The sequence below is a fragment of the Cervus canadensis genome, chromosome 3 (genome assembly GCF_019320065.1).
Source record: "Cervus canadensis isolate Bull #8, Minnesota chromosome 3, ASM1932006v1, whole genome shotgun sequence".
In the NCBI taxonomy this organism is placed as follows: Eukaryota; Metazoa; Chordata; class Mammalia; order Artiodactyla; family Cervidae; genus Cervus; species Cervus canadensis.
Genome location: NC_057388.1, coordinates 49,414,617 through 49,436,388, shown reverse-complemented (window position 1 = coordinate 49,436,388; position 21,772 = coordinate 49,414,617). Strand labels below are relative to the sequence as shown.

Sequence of the window (21,772 nt, the reverse complement as noted above, 5' to 3'; positions counted from 1 at the left end):
TGGCAAACATCACACAAGCAATTGTCTCAATAACAAGGCATTTTATCATCATTAATTTGACTCGCAAAAAAAAAGAAAAGAACAATCAGGCAAGATTATCTGCAAAAACAGAAACAGAAACATACTCAGCAAGAAATATATTTATTTTATACATATTTACTATTTGGTCATAGTAAATAAAAACACATGTACTACCACCACACACACACACACACACACACACACAAGCATGTATATATATACATAAGAAAGCAAGACAGACAATCTCATTCACTACAACATGACGGTACTTATTTAATTTTGCTAATTTTGTACTAAGGTTGAATTTAATAAATGAAGTAAAAGCTTGGATTTCATAAGTGAGTAATAGGTAACTATTAATTATGTTCCCAGTAGCAGAGGTATATAAGAAGAAATCTATTTTGGGGAGCTTATGAATCTACTACCTCCTAGATACCTACTCATAAAAGCCACATGACATTTGTTAATATTCTGTAGCAAAGATTAATAACTCATTTCTTCAAATCTTACTTTCTGCACAGCAGTCTTTGGATATGATATACCCATAAATCTCATCTTGACTAAACCTAAAATTATACAGTCGAGCTTGTCTGATTGAGATATGACTACTGAACAAAGTAGGCTGGGTTCATCAAAAGTTTTACTTAGATTTCTGAATAGCTGTCAGCATATTTCAGCTGAACATTATATAATCCAAAGCTATTTAATGGATAATAATATAAAATGTGATTGTAACATATTCCTTCACTCCCAATCATTTGAATTTGGATAATTCCAATAGTGTGTCTTTAGAAGAGGCCCACACTTAAGAGACTTTAAAGAGGCATGAATATTATTAAGCAGAGTTTTCCTAATTCAATAGTATTCTAGCAGCAAAAAATGCTTGCACTCCACAAGCCCTCATATTTTTACGGTAAAGTATTAGTTTCCCTAACAACTCCTTCTAGCTCCATCTAACTTGCATTGATTTACTTTATGTTAGCATCTCAGGAAAATTACATTTTGTATCCCAGCTGGCGCTAGTGGTAAAGAATCCTCCTGCCAATGCAAGAGACATAAGAGACTCAGGTTCGATCCTTGAGTACAGAAGATCCCCCGGAGGAGGGAATGACAACCCACTTCAGTATTCTTGCCTGGAGGATACAAACGGACAGAGAGGACTGGCGAGCTAAGTCCATAGGGTTGCAATGAGTTAGAAACAACCGAAGTGACTTAGTAGGCACACATGCATATATCTTTAAAAGAATTAGAACAAATGCCAGAAGTGACTGTGGTTTATCTGTTTTTTAAGAATATGTGTATTTAGAAATTAAGAGCAATAAGCATCAACTAAGAATCACATCAGACACTGACCACTTCCCACTGACTTCAAAATGACACAAAAGCACACACACACATTAAAGTCACCTGGCAATATCATCAAAAACTGAAACAAGTTAATGTGAAAAACGCAGATAACTTAAGCCATAATGCTTTAAAATATATATGACATTGCATTTACAGGCTTAGCATTCATTAATTCTACAAATATTTGAGTGCCTACTACACATCAGGTTTTACACTACTGTGATAAGCTCTGGGGATGTAATTATGAACAAAATAGATATAACCCAGTATTCAGAGTTCACTGTCTACTAGAAGAGACAGATAATTAAAACATAGTTATAACACAATGTGATAAATCCTATGAAAGTAAAAGGTGTCACAAAATCAAGCAGAAGGTCCTAGATAAAAATGGGAATAAATCATTCAAATGATAGTTTCTGCTATTAATTATTAATTTCATCGATTCATTCACTTAATAAATATGTATATGCCTATATAGAGAGCCAGTTGTGAGGAAACAATGGTGAGCAAGTTGAAACATGGTCCCGCTTCTCATGAAGTTTATGAACAGGTGGAAGAGACAGATTTTAATCTGTACTTTCAAGTATTACAAGTGAGGGGCAGGAGAGACACACATCACTATGATCCTGTAGAAAAAGATCATCTGGACAAAAGTTAGGGACAACTTCCCTAAAGAAGGAATGGTAGGGTTGGATCTGGTGGTTGAGTAAGAAGGAACGAGAGGAAGAGTATAGAAAACAAAACAAAACATTCTATGGAGATAAAGAAGCAAGTAGGAAGTCCCTGGTGGGAAGAAATAAGATGAGAAAAATGCAGTGAAAGGAGGATGACATGAATAGAGCAGAGTGTGATATAAGGCTGGGAAGATCAGTAGGGCCAATTCATCAATTCATGCAATGTAAAGATATCTTATTTTCTTTATCACAAGAAAGATGGCAGTAGCAGTTAAATGGGATGAATTTTAGAGGGGCAAAATATGAGAATCTAGGAAAGAAAAAAGGGCTGCTTGAATTAGGGTCACGTGATAAGGGTTGTCAGTCACATGGAAACAAGTATATGGAGTCAAGAGATGTTTAGAAATGGATTAAGAAACGACATCTGAGGTTCTGGCTTAAGTGACTGAATAGTAGTGATGCTCTTCACAGAGAAGACTGGGTTTTTTGAGGGCGACAAAGAATCATAAGTTTAGTTTTGAACACACTGAGTTTGTGATGTTTTGTAGGTACCCAAGAAGGTACCCAAGAAGTTGCATATGTGGGTCTGGAATTCAGAGGTAAGGTATGGGTTGTGAATAAAGTTTACATAACATTTATGCTTAAGTGATAATCAAGATGGTCTTTGGAGGATGTGCAGAAGAGAAGATAAGACAGCCTAGTGTCAAAGATGGTGAACTCACAAGTTCTAATTACACATAGGGAAATCTATTCTGTATCTAAACTTTTATTTTTCCCCTGGGTTCCATTAATTTCTCCCTCACATTTTGCAAAATGCTTATTTGAAGTTTGTGTGTGTGTTACACTGTCAAGTAAATCCTCTTTAAAGAAATAGTTATTAGTTTGCCCTATTTCCAAAATTATGCCTTCAACCTCTTAATGTAGATACAGAACTATTTTCCTAGTCCACTTGCACTACAGTTCTAATATTCTCAGTTTCCCACCTCTTAACTACAATTCCAAAATCCAAAAAGTTCTAAAAGTGGGAGTTGTTTTTTAAGCTTGGCACAAACTCTTTTGGTGGCAAAATCAAACCTGAAATGAAACAAGGCTATTTAAAGTCTTTCTTTAACCCTCTAACAGTAGATACTCATATGCACAGTTGAACGTACAATAGTGTTTGATTATGGGATGCTGTTTTGGACTCTGGAGGCTGTGGGGGAATACAGTATCATAAATAAATACTCAGTTGGGCCTCTGCAATTATTTTCTAAAACATCAGTACAATATTTAGCTATTTTATTTTCATAAATGACAGTGTATCAAAAATTAAAATTAAACATATTCTCTCTTGGAGAAATAATAGATGAGGAAATGTTCTTTCCAATTCAATAAACCAACTGAATAAATAGTGCTTCCCTGGTGGCTCAGACCCTGCCTGCAATGCAGGAGACTCGGGTTTGATCCCTGGGTCAGGAAGATCCTCTGGAGAAGGGAAATGGCAATCCACTCCAGTACTCTTGCCTGGAAAATTCCATGGACGGAGGAGCCTGGTTGGCTACAGACCATGGGGTCGCAAAGAGTCAGACATGACTGACTTCACTTTCTTTCTTTCTTTCTTTTTCTCTTGGAGAAATAATAGATAAGGAAATGTTCTTTCCAATTCAATAAACCAACTGAATAAATGAAAGATGTATTCTTCCCTTAATAGGAAAGAATTGTTCAGTTATAACATTTTATTCTGATACTATTAGACATTTAGGTTTAGTGTTTATGGCTATATTTAAGTAAGTCAATACTCCAGTTTATATTCTCTTTAGAAGTTTCTCATGCAATTAAATTTTTTCGTGTAAATGTGAAAATATACAAGTTAATTATTTAAGTTAGATTCAGTAAAATAAGTTTTAAATTATCTAAATTCGTTAAGGCCTAAACATTGATATATATTAATAAAACTTCTATAAAACAAAAAACATTTTTCTTCAGAAATCAACCATCGTATTTAGATGAAGTTTTATACTTCACAGTTACTTTCAACTTAAAACAAAGCTCTCATGTAATGCTTAAATGTACTATTTTTCATCCTCTGTATAGTGACATTTTGATATCATTTTCATTATGAAATTGTGAATGTTCTTTCAAGGATGCAGAAAATAAAGGAAAAACAAGACTGATTTCTTTAAAAGATCATATTTCAAATATCTTAGAAAGTCATCAATGCATTTTTAAAAAACATTTTACATGTTCTAAAATAGATCCAAAATCATAAATAAGAATATCTGGGACAAAAATCCAAACTTCCCTATAATACTTGCTATCTCTTGTATCATTCTGCTACAAATGCATTATTTTTTTTTATTTTTAGTATATGTTAATGGTACAATTTGTGATAACATCAATATATTGCCAACTTATACAGACCTTACAAAAGAAATTCACAGGCCACTTAATTTTTTAGATTAATTTAAAATAAACAAACATGTATTTTTGTAAGAATAAAAGGACCATAAATGCTTATTCCTTAAAGGAAATTCTAAATAATTCAGATTGGTTTATATTGTCTTAGGCTTGAAAACTTTTTATATCCCTTATCTACTTTATGAGTTGATATATGGTCATCAATTAATGAAGTCATTTTTATCATAATAAAATGTCATCATTAGAACTGCAGTATTCTAGCCTAACCATTTTCTAAAGGATATGATTGGGGCATTTTAGATTGTTAAATATTAAAATAATCTAATTGAAAATGAGACTTTAAAATTATTCATTATGATTGACAAATGGCAGAAAATGGCTTTGTTTCATAAGTACATTTCATCATTCAACTTTTGTAGATAATACTAGTATTTCTGGAGGAAAAAAAAAAAAGTAAAATTTATCTTGTCTTTGTTTTACCTAACTAGTACATAGAATTATTTTTGGCTCTCTGATTTAAAGGCACCTGTTACTACATTATTTACATAAAACAAATTCCCCAAGTAAATGTGTTCTCATGTGTGAAAGATCTTAAAACAAAGTTGTAGTTTTACTTTCCCTTTGTCACTGAAGAACAGTGCTCCTTTAGAATCAAAGAAATATAATTCCAACTTAAAATTTTTATGTTATAGTAAATATATAGCCATGAAATACTAATTTGTTGAGAAGACTGATCACAGGACCTCATGGACTAGTTGAAAGCCCCAGAATGCAAAATAATAGTAGCCACAATCACAAGTTGAATCAAACCAATAATTTGATTAAAGACTTTATCCTGATGAAAGTGAAAGAGGAGAGTGAAAAAGTTGGCTTAAAACTCAACATTCAGAAAACTAAGGTCATGGTATCTGGTCCTATCATTTCATGGCACATAGATGGGGAAACAATGTAAACAGTGAGAAACTTTATTTTCTGGGCTCCAAAACCACTGCATATGGTGACTGCAGCCATGAAATTAAAAGACGCTTGCTCCTCAAAAGAAAAGCTCTGACCAACCTAGACAGCATATTAAAAAGCAGAGAAATTTCTGTGCCTACAAAGGTCCCTCCAGCTATGGTTTTTCCAGTAGTAATGTACAGATGTGAGAGTTGTACTGTAAAGAAAGCTAAGCACAAAAGAATTGATGCTTTTGAACTGTGGTGCTGGAGAAGACTCTTGAGAGTCCCTTGGACTGCAAGAAGAGCAAAGCAGTCCATACTAAGGGAAACCAGTCCTGAATATTCATTGGAAGGACTGATGCTGAAGCTGAAACTCCAATACCTTGGCCACCTGATGCAAAGAACTGACTCACTGGAAAAGACCCTGATGCTGGGAAAGATTGAAGGTGGGAGGGGAAGGGGATGACAGAGGATGAGATGGTTGGATGGCATCACAGACTCAATGGACAAGAGTTTGAGTAAACTCCAGGAGTTGGTGATGGACAGGGAAGCCTGGCGTGCTGCAGTCCTTGGGGTTACAAAGAGTTGGACACAACTGAGCAATTGAAGTGATCCTCATTTTATGGATAAAGAAACTGAAGCTCAAGCAGGTTATCAGACTTACAATCACAAGGCAGAAAAGTGAATTTGACTTCACATCTTTTGATTAAAAGGAGAGTATTCTTTGAATTACATGTTTTTTATTATCAGCATACAAGGATGGTAAAACTCCACCCCCAGCATTAGAAAAAATGTTTCCCATATCTGTATATGAATCAGTTGACTCTACTCTCTAATGTAAAAACTATTGGAGTTGCTTCCCCACTATTGAGTTGGCTTGATTCACTTTTAGTTTTGTCTTATTTTGTGTTTCACTTCATCTATCTTGTAACTATGATATGGCACAAGATTTAGGTTTTCCATACAAGTCGGAAAATAATATAATAAAAATCTACCATCAGAAAATATGAATTCAAAAAGAGTGTTTCCTTTCTTAAGATGTTTTTTCCACTTCAGTCTCTAGACCTTTGTATTAAATATACACTATGCTGAAGAATCCTGGCCCTCTTACCTAGAAGAAATTTTATTTCCTTTATATCATTTTACTGTTACCTTTCCTGTAAACACATTGCTTCTTTTTATAAGGGTGGGTGGGAAGGGAGCAGGTAGAAAAGCAAAACAAATATATTCATTTTAGCTTGAGTTATTCTAAATAAATATCATGACTATTCTATTCAGTATCTTTAAACTTCTTGCTCTGGGATAAACTTAAGAAATCAAGGTATATGACATCTGGTCCCATCACTTCACGGCAAAACAATGGAAACAGTGACAGACTTTATTTTCTTAGGCTCCAAAGTCACTGCAGATGGTGACTGCAGCCATGAAATTAAAAGACATTTGCTCCTTGGAAGAAAAGCTATGATCAACCTAGACAGCATATTAAAAAGCAGAGACGTTACTTTGCCAACAAAAGTCCGTCAGGTCAGAGCTATGGTTTTTCCAGTGGTCATGTATAGATGTGAGAGTTGGACTGTGAAGAAAGCTGAGCGCCGAAAAATTTATGCTTTTGAACTGTGGTGTTGGAGAAGACTCTTGAGAGTCCCTTGGACTGAAAGGAGATCCAACCAGTCCATCCTAAAGGAAATCAGTCCTGGGTGTTCATTGGAAGGATTGATGTTGAAGCTGAAACTCCAATATTTTGGCCACCTGATGCGAAGAGCTGACTTATTTGAAAAGGCCCTGATATTGGGAAAGATTTAAGGCAGGAGGAGAAGGGGATGACTGAGAATGAGATGGTTAGATGGCATCACCGACTCAATGGACATGAGTTGGGGTAAACTCCGGCAGTTGGTGATGGGCAGGGAGGCCTGGCGTGCTGCGGTTCATGGGGTCGCAAAGAGTAAGACACGACTGAGTGACTGAACTGAACTGAACTGATCAGAGGGCAGACAGACTGAAAAACACAATCACAGGAAACTAGCCAATCTAATCACATGGACCACAGCCTTGTCTAACTCAGTGAAACTATGAGCCATGCCATGTAGGGCCACCCAAGACAGACGGGTCATGGTGGAGAATTCTGACAAAATATGGCCCACCGGAGAAGGGAGTGGCAAACCACTTCAGTATTCTTGCCTTGAGAACCCCATGAACAGTATGAAAAGGCAAAAGATAGGACACTGAAAGATGAACTCCCCAGGCCAGTAGGTGCCCAATATATGCTATTGGAGATCAGTGGAGAAATAACTCCAGAAAGAATGCAGAGATGGAGCCAAAGCAAAAGCAACACCCAGCTGTGGATGTGACTGGTGATGGAAGCAAGTTCCAATGCTGTAAAGAGCAATATTGCATAGGAACCTGGAATGTTAGGTCCATGAATCAGGGCAAATTGGAAGTGGTCAAACAGGAGATGGCAAGAGTGAACATTGACATTTTAGGAATCAGCAAACTAAAATGGACTGGAATGGGGGAATTTAACTCAGATGACCATTATATCTACTACTGTAGGCAAGAATCCCTTAGAAGAAATGGAGTAGCCCTCGTAGTCAACAAAAGAGTCCGAAATGCAATACTTGGAGGCAATCTCAAAAACGACAGAATGATCTCTCTTCATTTCCAAGGCAAACCATTCAATATCACAGTAATCCAAGTCTATGCCCTGACCAATAACGCTGAAGAAGCTGAAGTTGAATGGTTCTATGAAGACCTACAAGACCTTTTAGGACTAACACCCCCAAAAGATGTCCTTTTCATTACAGGGGACTGGAATGCAAAAGTAAGAAGTCAAGAAACACCTGGACTAACAGGCAAATTTGGCCTTGGAGTACAGAATGAAGCAGGGCAAAGACTAATAGAGTTTTGCCAAGAGAACGCACGGGTCATAGCAAACACCCTCTTCCAACAACACAAGAGAAGATTCCACACATGGACATCACCAGATGGTCAACACCAATATCAGATTGATTATATCCTTTGTAGCCAAAGATGGAGAAGTTCTATACAGTCAGCAAAAACAAGACCGGGAGCTGACTGTGGCTCAGATCATGAACTCCCCAAATCTAATATGCTCCATTAATTTAAATGCTCCAATGGCAGAAGTTATAAAAGCAAAATGTTGCTTTCCTACCCCCTTCCTCCCTTCTTTTCTTTCTTCCTCAATATGATCTGAATATAGCATGTGTGCATTATAAGTCACTTTAGTATAGGTGAGAACAGATGAAAATAGAAAACTAGGCAGAAGTCACCTCATAATCAGGAATAAACACCACCCTAAGCTTTGTACTGACCACCCTAGTGCGCCATACTGGACTTTTAGCAGGATAGTAAGATGATCAATTAGTATTTCATAGAAATCCCTTAGGCAAAAGTACAGAGACTGGATTATTGAAAGACCAGGGCACAGGAGAATAATTGGGAGTTTTTAGTAATAGTGCAGGACAGGAGACTAGAGGGCCCAAGTTATGGCAATAGAATTAGATATTTTAAAGATAGGTCAAATACTATCCTAATACAGAGGATAAAATTTTAAAAATATGTACAGGATTTCTTATTGATTTATACATGTGGTAAAGGAGAAGGAAGATTCACCTTGATGCTTCCCCTATAATGCTTCCATCTGAAATGAGAAACTGTGGAGAAGATGACACTTATCAAAATAAAGAATAAAAGTGGAGGCAAACAATTAGAAGGAAAGATGGTAACTTCAGTGTTGGACATAATGAAATCAGAGTGACTGTAAAGTATCCAAGAGGAAGGCCTAGTCAACAGCTAGATGTGTGCATTTATAGAAACAGACTTGGTGGCCATCTCAGAACAAATCACTGAGTCAGGGGTTTACTTAAAATCACACCAAACAAAGAATTACAATTAAAAAGACAGAAGCCAAGTAAAGGACCCTGAGGAACATGTAATGGGCAGGAAAGACTAGAGAAATCTCAAGAAGGTATAATGAAAATTAGGGTAGAATGATAGAACAAGGCCAAAGTAGGATAGAATTTCAAGGAAAATAAGTGGTTAACAGAGTCAAATGCCACAGGGATGAGCAAACAGAAAGAGCAGGAGACATTGCTAGTGTATCAGGACGATTTCCCTCAAGAGAATGATCTCAGGGTCTTAGTGAGAGTAGAAATCAGCCAGCTGGGACAGGAGGGGCACTGCAATTGTAAATGAGGAGACCCTGGGGCTCAGCTCTCTTCTCTCTCTCCACACTCTCCCCACGGAGGGTCTCGTCTTTACAGAACACCAATATGCTAATGACACCCAAATTTACATTTTTTTCCCAGAACTGTCTGTGAAGATAGAAACTGGGATCAGTGACTTGAGAAGTGAATCGGAGGTGACAAAAGACTCAGCACTAGGAGGCTTTTCCTCTTTCTCATGTACATAGATGATATAGTCTATTCCCTCAATTATAAATGCCATTTACATACTGACAAAACATAAACCCCAATGTTTCTCTTTCTGGGAGGCCAAGCTTTATGTATATTAGATAAAAAGATACCTCACAAATATCTTGAAATTTAAAATTTGCATGACCAACCACTCACGATAATCCTCCCCAAAGCCTGTTTCTCTTCATTCATCTCCAAATCAGTTAGTGGCATCATTACTCATTCAATTCCTCAACTCAAAAACTGGGCAGTCTTCCTTTTATCTTCACTTTCTTTACCCCTCATATACAATCCACCCTATCCATTCTAGCTCACAAATGGATCTCAGTAGAGTCATTTTTGTCTCTGCAACCAGAGCTCTAGAACAAGCCACTATCCTCCCTTATTTTGAAGCCTTCATTGCTCATCTACCAGTTCCCTCCTTTGCTCTTTTCAATCATTGTTCATACAGTCTTCAGAATAGACTTTCAAAAATCATAAAATGGATTAGCCTCTCTCTTTCTTAAAATCTTTTAGTTGCTTCCAATTCATCTGTAATAAAGTTCAATTTCTGTATCACAACCTACAGATAGGTTGTTCCACATCTACTTATTCAACTTCATCTTTCATTTGATCCCTTATGATTCTGAACCTTATTTGACCCATTTTATTGATGAGCTATAAAACAGCACATAGAGTTAAAAATCAATCAAAGTCTGCTCATCTCTATGCTGGTGTTCTCTTGAAAGTGAAACATTATGTTAATAATCATAATGATAATAATGGCATACATTACTGATAAGTACAGAAAGTTAGCTTTGTGTCAGGCACAGAGCATGGAGTGCCACCCACCATATCTCATATAATCCTCCCAGCAAGCATCGAGGTGTGCAGTCTTGCCCTTACACTTTCATGAGAAAGTGGAAATAAAGGATAGGTTGAGGAGGTCTAAAGCAAAGCCGAGTTCAAAGTCTCACTGGTCTCCCTACTGAGTCTTTGTTCCTCAACAGAATTGATTATTAAAATGAAGATGTTTTCCTTTCAAATTAACAAATATTTTTTAAATGATAATACCTAAGGTTGAGGGGGGGAAACAATGCAATAGGCATCCATGTGAGTTGCTGCTAGGGAAGTAAATTTGTACATATGTATAGCTTAAGGAGACAATCGTAAATGTGTAAAAGGTTTGAAGCATCAAGATGCTCAATGAAACATTATTAACAATGATTCTATAATGTAGAGAATATATATAATTTAAATATACACCCCAGTGGACTCTCTATAAGCATTTTTCAAACTGTGAGATTTAATTTACTTATCTCTTTTACTTAGATCAAAGGGTTTCACTGCTAAAACCACTTAGTCATAGAATGATTAGAAAACATAAACTTTGAAAGCAAAATTAAAGCAAGCTTCCTTTCCTTTAATCAATCACAAAATTTAAAAAATAGAATGCTACATCAAGTGACTCTAACACAAGAAAATATGACTGTTAAGCAAACTATTTTGAGAAGAGTATCATTATTTTAGTCATTACTGACACTCTGGCTAAGCACTGATAGATAAAAAAGGGGCTTGCTTTTAAAAAGCAGCTCAAATAATGTTAACCAGATTCTTGTGCCTCTCATCAAAGGATTGTTTGGTGTTTTGTTTTGTTTTTTTCTGTCTCTCATAAACTCTTCTTAGAAGGGCTACTATTAGTGGTAAGGTCAACTTTGCCTTACCACAAGTCACTAATGACTGAATTGGTAACTTGATACCTGAGAAGTCTTTTGCTGTCATACATCTATCACCAACTCTTCAGAGGAGTAAGAGAATATGATGCCTTACTAGGACTTGGCCAAGTTAGGGTAGAGTTTCAATCTTATTGAATTCTATATCGCATAGGGGAAATGTGATTGTTTTGTAGCCTATAAATATATTGTCAGGCTGTGCAAGTGGCAAGACATCTCACTCTAGAAAGTCAAATGCTGCAATGTGTCACTTTCAAACTTCTCTCACTGGTCCCAGGAAAATATGTACAGATTTCAAATAAAGTTATTTAAAGTAGATTCTGGTATACAGACACCCACGTACTCCAAAGTTAAATTTTCCAGTTAGACTGTCTCCAGTCAATCTGACCACTTCAAAATGACAGGCAAGACAGTCAAATAAGCAGTCATAGTGGGCCAAAAATCTGTCAAAATGGTTTGCTTAACTGGTGATTACTTTTTGACTGACTTGAGCAGTCAAGTTAATCAAAACAGTCAAACCAGCTTTCCCCTGTGAACACAGTCTTAACTCTTCCTGTGTTGGTAGGTGTGCCCTGTTTATATATTTGAAGAGTTTTATTAAGCTACACTGTTGAAGAGAAACAAGTCAAAAAAGTTGTGAGTAACCAGTTTGACAATTAGGGCTCCCCTCAGAGTTGGACCCCAACATCAACACTGGGGAAGCAGGCTCATGGGGCCTGCTGAGGGCTCCAGAGGGTGGCAAGGGCAGGGGCAGGCAAGGGAAAAGCATCATGGGAGCAGGAAGAAGCCATATGCCCAGCTCTTGACATTTCTTGGTTAGAGGACTGAGATGTGTTCTGACAGGGGAATGGGCCGGTTGCACCTTTGAAATTAAATAAAAACACTTAGAAAGAATCCAAGGCAGGGTTTAGTGACATAGATGTCACTATTGACAACAGTTTTTGATTCTTGGCCTGGGTTCGATCCCTGGGTGGGGAAGATCCTCTGGAGAAGGAAATGGCAAGCCACTCCAGTATTCTTGCCTGGAGAATCCCATGGACGGAGGAGCCTGATGGGCTACAGTCCACCGGGTCGCACAGAGTCAGACACGACTGAGCGACTTCACTTTCACTTTCTGATTCTTGGTGTAAGTGGTCATTTCTGTCGGACAAAAGATAGGCTTTAAGAATTTCCTGAAGAATCTGCCTACAATGCAGGAGACTCGGGTTCATTCCCTGGGTTGGGAAGATCTCCTGGAGAAGGGAATGGCAACCCACTCCAGTATTCTTGCCTGGAGAATTCCATGGACAGAGGATCCTGGAGAGTTATAGTCCATGGGGTTGCAAAGGGTCGGACATGACTGAGTGGCTAACACACACACACACACAAGAATCTCCTTAATTTAAAAATGAGGGTGAGGGTTATTTACTTTTTCATCTTGCACAAATGACAACCTTGAACTGCAATCTGATGTCTCCAAAGCAGTGTTAGAGGAGCTGTTAGGATTATAAGTTTTGGAATCAGTCTGCCTAATTTCAAAACTGAGCTGATAAGTTGTATGCCTTAGAGGGTCTACTCTTATCTGAACACTGGGCACAGTGTGTGAGCTGTGCTTAGTCACTCAGTTGTATCTGACTCTTTGTGACCCCGTGGACTGTAGCCCGCCAGGCTCCTCTGTCCACGGGGATTCTCCAGGCAAGAATACTGGAGTGGGTTGCCATTTCCTTTTCCAAGGGATCTTCCCAACCCAGGGATCGAACCCAGGTCTCCTGCATTGCAGGCAGATTCTTTACTGTCTGAGCCACCAGGGAAGCTCAATTAATTTCCAGAATCATTCTGATTACTAAATGAGTTAATGTGAGTAAGGCACTGTCAGTGGGGGAAGGTAAGGAGAATTTGTTGTAGAGAAGCATCTGATCAGAAGATGGTCCAGCTCAAGTTCACCATAACTGTGAAAGAATCTTATTCAATTAAAGGATTTTTATAAAGTACTAGACTTCTTTTAGTACTTTAATGGGCTTCCCAGATAGCTCAGCGGGTAAAGAATCTATCTGCAGTCCAGGAGATCCTGGTTCGAATCCTGGGTCAGGAAGATCCCCTGGAGAAGCGATAGGCTACCCACTTTAGTATTCTTGGGCTTCCCTGGTGGCTCAGCTGGAAAGAATCCATCTGCAACATGAGAGACCTGGGTTCAATCCCTTGGTTGGGAAGATCCCCTGGAGGAGGACATGGCAACCTACTCCAGTATTCTTACCTGGAAAATCCCCATGGATAGAGGAGCCTGGAGAGCTATAGTCCATGAGGTCGCAGAAAGTCAGACACGACTGAGTGACTAAGTACACAGCAGACTTCTTCTATACTAGGGCTTTACTTTTTTTAGTCATTTCCCAATTAATAGTTTTATCATTTAAAATCTTTATAATTTCTAAGAACAATGTTAATAAGTATGTGGCTAAAGTCTCTAGGTCCCCATTCTATGTGGGCATTGAGCTTTGCGATTTACCTTTACTTTCTCACTTAATAATCCTGAAACCCAATGGGGTATATCAGGTTTACACATGAAGAAATTGCATTTCAGTCAAATTACATGACCTGTCTGAGATCACACGGCTAGTTATGACAAAGCTGGTTTTCAAACCTAGTCATTTTGCTTTAAAACCTATGCTCATTCTAATAGATCATGTTTCTAAGAACCTATAATATAATAAATATCTCATTAGTAATTATATATTTACAGTTCTTCTGGAAAAGAAGAGTAACTGGTATTGTGGGTTTGGGACTTCCTAGAGAGAAACATTTGTCTCTTGGACCTCTGAAGTAAACTAGAAATCAAACCAGTCAATCCTGAAGGAAGTCAACCCTGAATGTTCATTGGAAGTACTGATGCTGAAGCTGAAGCTCCAGTACTTTGGCCACCTGATGTGAAGAGCTGACTCATTGGAAAAGACACTGATCTTGAGTAAGGTTGAAGGCAAAAGGGGAAGAGGGCAGCAGAGGATGAGATGGTTAGATGGCATCACTGACTCAGTGGACATGAATTTGAGCAAACTCGGAAATGGTGGAGGACAGGGAAGCCTGGCATGCTACAGTCCATGAAGTTGCAAAGAGTCGGACATGGTTTAGCGACTGAACAACAACAACAGAGGAATCAGGATGACTGAACACTGACCTGGCATGTCCAGATCCCATGTTCCTCCCACTTTCTACACTGCCACTTTGAGTTCCAAAAATTAAAAACAAAAAAATTTTTTAATGTCTGGAAGACAAAACACAGATTCCAAAAGGGTTAAAACTAGAAAGTATTTTAAAAATTGGTTAACTAAGAAAATAGGAGGTAGAAGATCTCATTAATTGAAGATGGCTCAAGAATCAATTAATAGCCTGAAAACTAAGCAAGTCTATGACATCAAAACTATTTCATGGCGTATTCTTGGGTAATTTTTCGGTCATTGATAGAAGTAGTAACCTCAGAGAATAATGCACAAAATGTCTAAACTCTGAAGGAGCATGAATGAATGATATGTCTGGGGAAAGCCCAGCCTTTCAGCTAAAACTCAACATACAGATTGTAATCCAACATACAGGATTAACATCTCAGGAGACTTGCCCTAGGTCAGTTCATCTCTCTGTGATGCCTTATTCTCTAGATGGAAATAAAAACAGTGAACTCTCTTAAATGTGCCCTATGGTCTGATTAAAGATTGAAAAGGTCTCTAAAAATCCACAGCACTCCCAGGGAAAAATGCTAAATATCATTATAGTTATTACACCAAATGCCATAATTTGGTCTCCTCAGATTCCCTTTTTATGTAGATTCCATCAAACTCTGACTTTTGACTTTTTGCCTCTCTGACCAAATCTCCAATGACAAAGCAAAGGGAAATGTTGAGGCAATTAGTGGGAAATGGAAGCAATTAATTCCCTTTTTTAGTGGAAACCTGGCCTCTGCGAACCAGTTTAACCAAAAATAATCAATGACCTTTCTCTGACCAAACTGAAGCATATCTACTTGATATTTGTCACTGGTTATCCATCTACTGCTTCAACATTAATGAGTCTCTTCACTTTGCCCCTTTCTTTTATGAAATAGAGCCATCTATTCTGGTCCCTTGTTACCTCTACAACTGGTATTTTTGCAAATTTAATGCAGTCAAAGACCTCATTATCCATGTTTAAGTCTAGAAACCACTTTTAAAATAGCTGTGATTTCTGATTTTCCCCAATTCTCATGCTTTGAACTGTTTCCCCTTCTCTGCTATAAACATCAGATCTTGTTCAAAATGAGTAAAGTAGAACAACAAAGATAAAGTTTAAATTTAAAAGTTCCCCAGAAAACACTATAGAATTTACTTAGGGAAGATCCCCTGGAGAAGGGAATGGCTACCCACTCCAGTATTCTTGCCTAGAGAATCCCATGGACAAAGGAGCCTGGTGGACTACAGTCCATGGGGTTACAAAGAGTCAAACATGACTGAGCAACTAATACACACAAAGCCCATACAGAGTTAGATTCAGGTCGCTGCCCCATCACTTAACCACTGGTCACCTTAGGAAAGTTACCTATCCTTCAGAAGCCTCACTTTTCTCAACAATGGAGAGAGTGGGACTTGCCTTAAGACCATGTAAGGCTTAAATAAGGTGATAAAGTCTTTAGTATATGATGAGAGCTCAGTGGATGATAACTCTAGGGAAGGGAAGAGATATTTCATGTACAATATCTGATTTTGATATTCACTAAAACTCTTACAATGACTGAACTCAAGCAGAAGTATTATAGTTAATATTCCACTGTCTTTCTTTTATCCCTCAGAAGAGGTCTTAATATTTGAACTTATGCATTTATTTTATAAATTCTTTCTTTCTTCTAGCATATTATGGGATATTTTACTTGTTATGTTGTCATTGTTGCTGTTTGTTTTGTCTTTGGACAAATAAATCTTAAGTAACTGGTTAGAGGTTGTGTTATATATTTCACTGGGTATATTCAGTGTGGCTGAATCTAAATAAATTTAGATACTAAGTGAAGTGTCTCCTTCTGAAACAAATAGAAATGAGAGTGAACTGGCAATATATTTTTGGAAATTACGGAAAAGTAGACATGACCTATGACGAAAAGGCAAATTATGCAAAGAGTTGCTTTGTTCTCTACTTTGTTTTGTTCTGAGAGCTCTGTCCTAAGGCAGAGTCCTCCAAGGCTGTTTACATAGGAGAGGATATATGAGATAGTAGCCCCTGGTTATGTTTTGTGCTCTATGAATCTGTCATAAATGTGAGATTAGGGATCCCATAGGGAGAAGCAGACAAGTCCTCCCTTTGGGTTGTGACCTAGATTTCCATTCTTAGAGCTCTCATGACCAATCTAAGTTTGATATCCCTGGAATAAATTCAGAACTACTCCTCAAGCACAGGAGATTTAAACTTTAACACCACCAGACCCCTCTTCCTTCACACTCAAGCTCAGCCTCAGCCCTTCATTCACTCTCCAGGCTACATGTTAATTCAATTCGAAACATTCAGCAAACACTCCCCCCTCCCAAACACACAGACTTATTCACAGTCACATGGCAAGTTAGTAGCAAGCTAAAAATGCTGAACTTCTGACTTCCTATTTTACAGTGTGTTCTATCAGCTCTAAACCAAGCAACCACAAAGAAATCACTGAATCATTTGCAAATATTTGCTTGGCCCACTGTTTGGGAGCTAATTAATGTTCAGTTTAAGTGGTTACTTCTACAGTGGAAAAGGACAGTTCATCACCTTTGATTTTCTTCCGAAGTAAGTTCTATCACATTTTTAGCAAAGATCTTGTCTTCTGTTCTTGTCAGAGGTACAAACAACCACTTTACAAAGTATTACCTATATACTTGTCCTTGCTGGCTTAAAATACAGGAGGACTCTATAAACAAAATCTAAAACTTATGACTTTGGTCTTTCATCCCACCAATCCATGTTCCAAATGGCCAGACATAATCTTGCTAAAACACAATAGGATCAAGTTACCCTTGGTAAAATCATATAACCCTTAAAAGCATAGCTCTTATGATCTGCCCACTACCTTAATTCTCCAGCTCTTCTTTGTGTTATTCCCCACAATGATTCCAGGCTCTAATCAAAGACCCCTGAATATGCCATGCTTTTCACATCTCTGCTCTGATGGAAAGAGCAAACCATCCATCATGTGAAAAGTACCTTACATAGGTGGAGGACAATCAGAAGCTATAGAGGAGGACAAGTGATTGACAAAGTGGAGAGAAACGTTTGAGAGAATGACTAGAGGATCAGATGTTTCTTAGCCTAAGACTAACTAAGGAGAAGGCTAAAAGTTTATCAGACCTTAAAATCTAATGGTAAAAATTCTACTGTCAAAACTTCTGTTGCAGACCTCAGTAGTTCAGTTCAAATCTATTTGAATTTGCACAAGATCAAAGGTAGCAGAGAACGTCAAAATCCTAGCTGTTGAGGAATTCCCTGCAAGCACTAGCTGAACGCATTACCTGTCTATAGACAGATTTTCAAGACAAATAGGTAGTGGTCTAGATTTTTGGAGAGTATGGAAAGATGTTTGATAGAACCAGTTTTCACCAGTGGAGGTAAAAGGAGATACAGTCAAATGCCTGATTGAACAGATAACCCTGGCTCAAATTCTTATTTGGAAATAAATCTAAGGAAGCTAAATATCTTTCAGAAATTAATTGTTCATGTATGTATGAACTCCTGTGTTAGAAACATGTTCGCAAAAGAAAGAATAAAGAAAGGGAGGAACAAACAGAAGGATTCTGTCACCCAGTGGAAGAAGCTAGAAAGTGAATCACAATCTGTTCCAGTACATTGGCTAAGGAGTGTTTCAGGAAAGAAGAAATGATTTGGAAATACTCTTCCATAGTAACTCTTGGGAATGAAGTAAGGAGACATGGGAATTTGTATTAAAACTCAATCTCTTTCCCAGGCTCATTCCCTTCAATTGCCTCTTTTAGTTCTATTTTTGAAACCCGCATGTTCTTTCAAACTTAAAGTGATAAAAAGAAAAACAGCATCCTAATAGGCTTCAAGGTCATTAGGCTCAACCTTCTGCTGTATCCTAAGAACAGTAACAAAATTAGAACCTAGGACTTACTTTTCTTAACCAGTCTGTTCTTAAAACTGGTCATCTAAAGAAATTCTACAATCTGTCTTACTATCTCACTTTTCAATAACACAGATCCCTCAATTTTTCTAATGTTTACCAGATGTGCTAAGTTGCTTCATCTTGTATGACTCTTTGTGACTCTATAGACTGTAGCCTGCCAGGCTCCTCTGTCCATGGGATTTTCCAGGCAAGAATACTGGAGCAGATTGCCATATCCTCCTTCAGGGGATCTTCCTGACCCAGGGATCGAACCCACATCTCTTATGTATCCTGCATTGACTGGAATGTTCTTTACCACTAGCGCCACCTACAATACATTCTCATACCATTCTTATTTGCTGATAAGCAATGGGACAAGATTTCCATGCTCCAGTAGATACAATTTAATGGAATTGCAAAATTATCTATCATCAGCTAAGTTCTCACAAGCAAAATAATGTTTGCCAATTTTGATATATCTCCAAACACTTACACACTGATTTACAGATTCTTCAACAGGCTGGTAATTCATAACTACATGAAATTTAGAATATTTTTGTACATTATTAATATTCATTTTTCTACAAAACTACTGTTAAAGTCTCCCCTCACAGGTTATGTTTTCAAAAACACTTGTGATTCTTACACTTCCTCATACATCCTCGGCTATCTATGCTTCACTGACTCTTCTTCCTGATCTTGGTAAATAAAATCAATAAAACCTGAGCAACTATTTTGCATTATTCATTTGTTTTGTTTTTGCCAAATAGTATAAATCTTACAATCTGCCATTTGTAAACATCACTTCTCTGGATCTGCTATCACTCCATTGCCTAATCTAACATTTTTTACTATGAAGAATTAATCAAACTTGCCTCTGCAAAGAATCTGGCATGTTGAGTGAATTTCATTTTGTACATTTATTTTTAGAAAAATAAAACTGAATTTTATTTATACATTGATTAATAAAGAATCAATGATTATATTTCCACATGTATGTTTACTACTTTATCAGTATCCATAGTTATTCTTTAGAATCATATTTCGTTAGTTTATTTGAAACTATTGTATAAGAATATTTTTTCTTTCAGTTTCTCCTTTTCTTATTTCTCCTTTCTAACTATTCAAACCACTGTTTTCAAAATTATTTCCACTTTCTTTTTTTTTCCCATTTGTTTTTTAAGTTGGAGGCTAATTACTTTACAATATTGTAGTGGTTTTTGCCATACATTGACATGAATCAGCCATGGATTTACATGTGTTCCCCATCCTGAACCCCCCTCCCACCTCCCACCCCATTCCATCCCTCTGGGTCATCCCAGTGCACCAATTATTTCCACTTTCAAAATTACTACAATTTCTGAAAAATGCCATTAATGCTAGTATAGTCTTCTCTGGAATATTCCATGGACTGAGGAGAAATTTCCATCAGATTTAAATATATCATATTATTTTGGTTATCTAAAACATAATAAATCCTGTGTCACAGTCTTTAAAATTAAGGTGATTTTGAAGGAACTTTTTTCAGTTTGTTTCATTTTTGACATCAGCTGCAACTTCCAGTTCAACAAAATTACGCATACATTGAACTATCCTACTCCTTTGTAATGAAATAGAAATTCTTTCAAGAAAAGTAATGGTAATCAAACCAAAGACATATACAACATGAAAATTATCTCTATTCCATTTGTTTTATAGCTAAAAAAAAGTTTTTATTCTCAAACTGGAGATTATAATGTTTGGCCTATTTAAGGTAGCTTCTACCAAAAGAGTAAAAGATTGAGTATTAATTCAAAAGTTACTTGAAAGTGTAAAGCTAGACTCAGATTCATCTAAAATAGAAGTGAAGCAGAATTGTCTGAATAATCTTGATAATGAACTCCATATTCTGTTTCACTTTGTTTTGTTGACACAGCCTGAAAAGGGAAGAACTGTGAAGGTTATTTTAAAGTCTCTTAACTTTAAATGAATTTCTAATAAGTTACTAAAAAGTTATCCAAAATGAATTAAAGATTATCTCAGGTTTATTTTCTTCTCAAAATGTCTATTCCCAATTAAACATTTTAAGATGTTACTAAAAGCATGGGTTATAATTCATATAAACAAATATATACAAAATATATGTGTATTTATGTGCATATATATACAAATATATATATAATCTTCCAGTCCCTACTACAACTCTGCTAATTATTACAATTAAAAACTATGACTAATAAAGTAATTTAAAACTATTATAATAAAAAGTTATTGCTTTGGGATATTTGACATCTATACAAATTTTTCAGATTCAAATTTTCATAAAAAACAGAATAACTTTTAATGCTTGAAAAATAACATATGCTAAAGTACTATCTGATATTATTTCTGCTCTGAAGAGTACTCATATTTTCTTACCTTTAAAAGTCAATAAAATATATATTGCTAAAATGTAAACAGAAATTAACATTTACTCATAAAATAACATATCAGATGCAATAAAATGTCAAATCATGTTCCAATTTAGTAAATACTCTAGAATATTAAACTGAAAGAAGAAATTGCTTTGGTTATGAAATAAAACAGTGATTTCTACATCTTGATTAAAATAAGGCATTAATAGATAGAGTTTTAGATGTATTTTACCCAAATTACAGAAAATCACAGCTCAACTACTATAATATCCTGATACCCAGTGATCATGCAAGATAAAACTATAATTATCAGTAAGCCACACATATCAAAGTAAAGCAGGTATTGATTAGACTCCTCTTTCACAGTTTAAAGTACAGAAAATTAACCTGTCAGTTTGGTTACCTACCAGCAATGACTGGATTCTATCAGTGTTATCACCTTTACAAACAGCAACAAATTATAATCACTCTTCCCATAACATAAGCACCATGCCAAAAGAGACAACCAAAGTAAACGACCTAATCATGAATAATGAATAGTTTGGGCTGGTTGGAATCCACTTAGTTGAGGAAAGAGAAAAGAGAAGTGGCTCATTAGGGCATTTCCTGAACCTTGGTTGGAATTTCAGTTAAGGAAGAAGAAATGACACAGCAGTTTCACATCGGGGACTTCCTTTCTTTATCTGAAATATGCTACCAACTTGAGAAACAGCACTCCAACAAAAGTACTCCACAGTAATGTGGTCAGAATAAAAGCTCTCATTGATCCCACT

At 36.7% G+C, this 21,772-nt stretch overlaps 1 protein-coding gene across 2 annotated transcripts in view; it reads right to left on the bottom strand.

The window, feature by feature from the left end:
* TFEC (transcription factor EC) overlaps window positions 1-21,538 on the bottom strand; it is a 91,920-nt gene extending 70,382 nt beyond the window's left edge. Inside the window, exon 1 of one of the 2 annotated variants that reach the window (XM_043463138.1) lies at window positions 21,407-21,538. The gene's annotated coding sequence lies outside the window, so the exon portion shown is untranslated. The remainder of the gene's footprint in view (window positions 1-21,406) is intronic. The other variant, XM_043463139.1, reaches the window with a different exon arrangement.
* Between the last annotated feature and the right edge of the window lie 234 nt (window positions 21,539-21,772).